Below are 7,740 nucleotides of genomic sequence, written 5' to 3' on the forward strand. Positions count from 1 at the left end.
TCTAACACTTTCTTGAAATGCAATTGAAATTTGTATAAACAGAATCACAAATTGTTAACTCTTCTGTGTCTGATTTATTTTACTGAATATCATGTTTGTGAGATTTTGCCATACTCTTGCATTTACTCATTCCTATTGCTAAACCAAAGGAGCTCTGCTGGCATAGTGCCTAAGGCACTTGACTGATAACCAGAAGGTTGGCAGTTCAATCCAACCCACCACTCCTCAGAAGAAAGATTGGGCTATCTACATACATAAAGATACCACCTTGGAAACCCAAGGAGGGGTTGCTATGAGTTGGAGATGACTCAATGACATATAGCAACAACAACAATATTGTTAGACCAAACCAAATCTACTCCTATCAAGTCAATTCTGACTCATAGCAATCATTTAGAACAGAGTAAAATTGCCCTTTTTCATTCTGTTGTACATAGTGTCTCTGTGAGTCTTGATGGCATCTAACAACAACAATGGATTTCCAATGCTGTAAATCTTTACAGAAGCATACTGCCTCATGTTTCTCCCATGGAGTTGTTAGTGGATTTGAACCACCAGCCTTTTGTTCAGCAGCCAAATACTTTAACTGTTACACCACCAGAGCTCCTTTTCTATTGCTAGGTAGTATTCTATATCATGAGTATTCTTGAATTTATTTATCTATTCTACAGAAACAGGAATTTGTGTAACTTTTAGTCTGGGTATATGTCAATTATTCAAGGAGAACTGCCATCAATATTCTTATATATAATTTTGGATGATTCATGTATTCATGCTTCAATTATATTTCTTAAAATATTACATAGCTATTTATTTTCTTTATCCTACTTGAAAATTTGTCTTTTAACAATCAAGTTTATACCATTTATATTTTTAATGACTATTACATATATACTTTTGTATTCAAAAACTTATACTCTCTTTAGACATTTTTAGAGCAATTGGAATTTTTTTTTATAACTTTTTATTGTGATTTGCATGAAAGTTTGCAGAACAAATTGGTTTTTCATTCAACAGTTCATGCACATTTACTTCCATGACATTGATTGTAATTCCCACAATGTAACAGTATTCTTCTCACTTCCTCCCTGTGTTTACCACTTTCTTTCATACTTTTTCCTATCTTTTCCTGCCTTCTGAGCTTTATCCTTCGGCTAATGTTGCCCTTGTGATCTAATCTCAAGGTTGATCATTCTAAGGAGTGCAAACATCCTTGGTGTTGTCATTCACTTTATGTTGTTGTTATTATGTGCCACCAAGTTGGACCCAACTCAAAGATACCACTCCTTGGGTCTCTGAGGAGGTATCATTACAGAAGTAGATTGTCTAACCTTCCTTCTGAGGAGTGGCTGGTGGGTTTGAACTGCCAGCTTTCTGGTTAGCAGTCAAATGCCTTAGGCTCTATGCTACCAGAGCTCCCTTTTATATTCTTTATATTCTTGCCCCGCAAGTGGCAAGGCCGGAAAGTGGGAGAAAGGAGAGTAAAAAGGCTAGGGGAACTGGGACAGAGAGAGGAGTCAGCCACAGGGATCCAAGTGAGGGGAGAGAACCCAGGCCACGCTCCAAAGTGGCAAGGCGGGAAAGCAGGGAAAGGACAGAAAAAGGCTAGGGGGACCAGGACAGAGAGAGGAATCAGCTGCAGGGAACCAGATAAGGGGAGGTTGGAGAGGTTTCCAACAGCTAAGGGAGACAAACTAGTCTGTTGGTTTGTCATACTGTAGTGACATGTTGCTGTAAGTCTTGAGGCTGTGCCATTGGTGTTTCAAACCCAGCAGGATACACATGGTGCACAGGTATCAGTCCAGCTTGCAGACTGAGACAGACTAGGAAGAAGGAAGAGGTCATCCACTTCTCAAAGAATAGACCAGGGAAAACCTTATGAATGGCAGAGAAACATTGTATGATACATTACTGTGCAAATTTATGAATAGTCCATAAACATTGTCCAATACAGAGGAGGAAGATGAGTCACTTAGATTAGAAGCCTCACAAAATAGAACTGGGAAAGAGCTGCATCATCATCACAAAACCAGCCTTACTCATATGGATAAGGTAAAGCTTTCAAGACTTTTGCTGACATGACACCGCTCAAATTGGGGAGAAACAGTTGCAGAACATAGAATGCATGAAGTATAATCTAGGAAAATTGGAAGTTCTCAAAAATGCAATGGAATGTATAGAGATTGATATACTAGGCATTAATGAGCTGAAATTGACTGGTTTGGGCCATTTTGAATCAGACAAACATATGATCTACTATGCTGGGAATGACGGTTTGAAGAGGAATGGCATGGCATTCATCATCACAAAGAATGTTTCAAGATCTGTCCTGAAGTACAATGCTGTCAGTGATAGGATAATATCCATACCATGGACTGGTAAAAGCACTAACAGATCTGTCCTGGAGGAAGTACAGCCAAAATGCTTCTTGGAAGTGAGAATGGACAGACTTCATCTCACTAACTTTGGTCATATTGTCAGAAGGGACCATTCCCTGGAGAAGGATGTCATGCTTGGTAAGGTGGAGGGTCAACAAAAGAGGGGAAGGCCTTCAATGAGATGGATTGACATGGTGGCTGTGACAATGAGCTCAAGTGTAGCAAGGATCATGGAGCTGTCATGGGATTGGACAGTGTTTTGTTCTGCTGTTCATGGGGTCACTTTGTGTCAGAAATGACTTGATGGCACCTAACAACAACAACAAAACAATGGCAATGAAGGAGATGATAACATGATTCATAAACAAAATTAGCTCAACACAGAAAATTATATGGAACAAAGAAATCAGCAACACCATAAAAAAAATAAATAAATAAAATTACACAAATGTATTCACGCTTATCAATAATTACATAAATTGTAAATGGATTAAATGTACTACTCAACAGACAGAGAGTTGCAGACTGCATAAGGAAACATGACCCATCAATATGTTGTCTAAAAGATACTCACCTGAGACACAAAGACAAAAGTGGACTAAAAATCAGAGGTTGGAAAGAGATATATTAAGCAAATGTCAAACAATAAAGGGCAGGAGTGGTAATAATTTTTGATAAATTAGACTTCAAAATAAAACAACCATAAGAGACAGGAAGGACATTATATAATGGTTGAAGAATCAATTGGATAAAATAGCATAACCATAATAAGTATCTATGAACCTAATTAAAGAGCCCCAATTACATAAATCAGACTTTAACCAAATTGAAAAGACAAACAGATGACACACTGTAATAATAGACCTTAATACACCACTTTAAATAAGAGATAAAACAATTGGAAAAAAAGTGAATAAAGATGCACAAGAACTAAACAATATGATCAACTAACTTGACATTAAAGACCTCTATAGAGCACTACACCCAACAATAGCACAATGTACATTCTTTTCCAGTACACTTGGAACATTCTCCAGGATAGACAATATCTTCGCAAGAGAAAAAGCCTCAAACAATTTAAAAATGTTGAAGTACTGAAAAGCATCTTCTCAGATCGAAATACTATAACATTAGAAATCAGCACTAGGGAGACCAACTGAAAAAGTTCAAACACGTGGAAAACTGAATAATGCTTTCCTCAAAAATGACCGTGCAATAGAAGAAATAAAAAAATGAAATTAAAAATTTCCTTGAATCAAATGAGAATGTAAATACAATACAAAAATCTTTGGGACACAATAAAAGCAGTCATCATAGGGTAATTTATAGTAATAGATGCACACATCAAAAAAGGAGATAGAAGCAAAATCAGCACCTTAATCTAACATCTCCAACAATTAGAAACAGAGCAGCAAAATAAGCCTACAGTCACCAGAAGAAATAATAATAATAATAATAATAAAAGATTTAAGCAGAAATAAATAGGAAATAAAAAGACAATAGAAAAAATCAACAAGACTAAAGGTTGGTTATTTGAAAAACTTAATAAAATTGACAAACAATTTACAAATTTAACAAAGGAAAAGGAGAAGATGCAAATATCATAAATAAGAAATGAAAGGATGACATCACAACAGAACCAACTGAAATAAAAAGAATAATGTCATGATACTATACAGAATTGTACTAAAACAAATTTTAAAACCTAGAAGAAGTTAACAGACTTCTAGAAGCACATTACTTACCTAAATTAACACAGACTGAGATAAAAACCTTGAATAGACTCATAACAAAAGAAGAATTGAACAGGTCATAAAATATTACCAAGAAAAATCCTGGCCCAGATGGTTCCAATGGTGAATTCTACCAACCATTCAGAGAAGAGATGACACTAATCCTTCTCAAACTAATCCAAAACATAGAAAAGTATGGAATCCTTCCAAATTTATTTTAGGAAACAAGCCTAACACTGATACCAAAATCAGGCAAAGTCAGCACTAGAAAGGAAAACTACAGACTAATATCCCTCATGAATATAGATGCAAAAATCTTCTTCAAAATCCTAGCCAATAAACTCAAACAGCATATCAACAAAATAGTATATCATGACCAAGTGGAGTTTGTATCAGGTATGCAAGGATGATTCAACATTAGAAAAAAATCAAGGCTCTTTATCACATAAATAAAACAAAGGAAAAGAACACATGGTTATATAATTTGACACAGAAAAGGCATTTGATAAAATCCAACACCCATTCCTAATAAAAACTCTCTGAAAAATAAAACTAGAAGGGATGTTCCTCAACATAATAAAGAGCATATATGCAAAATTAACAGACAACATTAATCTCCATAGAGAGAGACTGAAAACATACCCTATGCAAATAGGAACCAGACAAGGATGTCCTCTATCACCACTTCTCTTCAACATTGTATTGGGACTCCTAGAGAGGCAATAAGGCATGAAAGAGAAATCTAAGGCATGCAAATTTTTAATGAAGAAGTATAATTATCTCTATTTGCTGATGACATGATACTATACATAGGAAACCCAAGAGACTCAGCAGGATAATTACTGGAACTTATTGAAAGATTTAGCATAGGAGCAGGATAGAAGATCAACATACAAAATCAGTTGGATTCCTCTACACCAGCAAAGAGTTCTCTGAAAAGGAAATAATAAAATCAATACCATTTTTAATAGCTATCATAAAGATAAGACACTTGGAAATAAATCTTACCAGGAACACAAAAACCTATACAAAGAAAACCACAAAACACTACTTCAGGAAACTATGAGGTCTACAAAAATGGAAGAACATACCCATACCATGTTCATGGATAGGAAGATTGAACATTGTGAAAATGCCAATACTATCCAAAGCAATAGGAACCCTGGTAGCATGGTGCCTAAGGTACCTGACTGATAGCCAGAGGCTGGCGGTTCAAACCCACCAGCCACTCCTTGGAAGGAAGATGGGACAATCTACTTCCGTAGTGATACTGCCTTGGAAACCTAAGGACAGGTCTCTATAAGTCGGGTCCGACTCGACGGCACATAACAACAACAACAACAACAATCCAAAGCAATACATACAATCAATGAAATCCCAATCCAGATTTCATCAACATTCTTTTAGGACATGGAAAGCCAATCACAAATTTTATACGGAAAGGAGAGACCTCAGGTAAGTAAAACACTACTGAAGAAGAACAAAGTAGGACTCACAAGCCAAGATCTCAAAACCTACTATACAGTCACAGTTTTCAAAATAGCCTGGTATTGGTACAAGGATAGACACATAGACCAATAGGACAGAATTGAGAAGCCAGAAAAGGATCAATCAACATATGGTAGCTTTGACAAAGGGCCAAAATCCATTAAATGGGAGAAGAGAGAGTCTCTTTCACAAATTGTGCTGGCAAATCTGGATATCCATTTACAGAAAAATGAAAGAAGATCCATACCTCACACCCTACAGAAAAACTAACTCCAGATGAATCAGAGACTTAAATGTGAAACCTAAAACTGTAAATTCTTCAAAGAAAAAATAGGGGCAAACTTATGGTCCATCATCTATGACATAAATAGACTATGAAGCAAAACCCAACATGCACAAACAGCAGAAGATAAACTAGATGATTGGGACCTTCTAAAAATTAAATTCTTATGTACATCAAAAAACTCCTCCAAAAGAGTAAAAAGAAAATCTATAGAATAAGGAAAAAATATTTGGAAATGACATATCAGACAAAGGGCTTATCTCTAAAATATTTAGAAAATTGCAACACCTCAACATCATAAATGAAACTATCCAATTAAAAAGTGGGCAAAAGATATGAACAGACAATTCAACAAAGAAGATATCCAGGCAGCCAACAAACATATAAAGAAAATTTCTGATCATTAGCCATTAGAGAGATGCAAATCAATACAACCATGAGATAGCATCTCACCCCAACATTAATAGCAAAATTCAACAAGACAGAAAGAAGTAAATGCTGGTGAGAATGTAGAGAGATTGAGACTCTTATACATTGCTGGTTGGACTGTAAAATGATACAACCACTGCACAAATTGATGTGATGATTCCTTAAAACGTTGGAAATAGAAATACCATTTGATTCAGTAATTCCATTACTAGGTATATAGCCTAAAAAAGTGAGAGGCAGGGCACAAATAGATATATGCACAACCATGTTCATAGCAACACTAGTCACAATAGTAAAGAGATGAAAACAACCTATCAACTGAGGACTGGATATACAGACTGTGGTACAAACACACAGTGAAACACTATGCAACACTCAAGAGTCATAGACTCTGCAAAGCACTGCATTATATTGGAGGACATTTTTCTGAGTGAAAAAAGTCAATCACAGAAGGACAAATATTGTATTAGTCCACTGTTGCAAGAAGTCAAGGAAAGGTTTATATGGAAGTAGATTGCTCAGTCTTCTTTCTGAGGAGTGGCTGGTGGGTTTGAACTGCCAGCTTTCTGGCTAGCAGTCAAATGCCATAGGCACTACACCACCTGAGCAGCCTCTACATATATACCAAAGATTAGTGGTTACCAGCAGTAGGAGGGAGGTGGGGAACAGGAGGCTTTTGTTTGAGGGCCATTTAGTTTACACTAATGGTGGTGGAACATTTTGGAAAAGAATAACAACAATGGTAGCAAAACATGAAAAATCTCATCAATGTCCCTGAGCTATGAATGTGGAAGTTATTATGTTGCTAAATGTCTTGTTGTGTATGTTTTCACCATGATAAAATTTAAAGAAGTTAAGATACCAAGGCTATATACATCTTTACAGAAGCCAACTTCATCTTTCTCTCACACATTGCCTGGTGAGTTAAAACCAATGGCATTGTGTTTAGCGGCTGAATCCTTTAACTGCTGCAACACCAGAGCTCCATTGTAAGGAAAAAAAAAATTATACAAAATTCTCCACAATCTCTTCAAGAAAACAGAACCATTAGAAATGCTTCCTTACCCTTTCAGAAAGCCCATTGTTCCCTAAATCTCAAACCGTAAAAAGATACTATGAAAAAGAACAATCACAGACCAATATATCTCATAAACATAGATGCAAAAATCTTCAATACAATTTACTAAAAGGAAACCAAAAATATAAAACTAACCAAATGTCACAGGAAAGTGGGATTCATTCTATTTATGTGAGCTGGTTTGTAATTTGAAAACTAATCAATTTCATTCACTAATCAACAGGCTATATTAGTTCAGCCTAGAGGAAGGTTGGGCAATCCTATTCCTGTAGTGATACACCTCTGAAACCCAAGGAGGGGTTACTATGAGTCTGGCTGACTGGACAGCACATAACAACAACAGAGGAGCTC

This window comes from Orycteropus afer, unplaced genomic scaffold (genome assembly GCF_000298275.1).
Source record: "Orycteropus afer afer isolate SDZICR_OR568_19922 unplaced genomic scaffold, OryAfe1.0 scaffold00705, whole genome shotgun sequence".
Lineage (NCBI taxonomy): Eukaryota > Metazoa > Chordata > Mammalia > Tubulidentata > Orycteropodidae > Orycteropus > Orycteropus afer.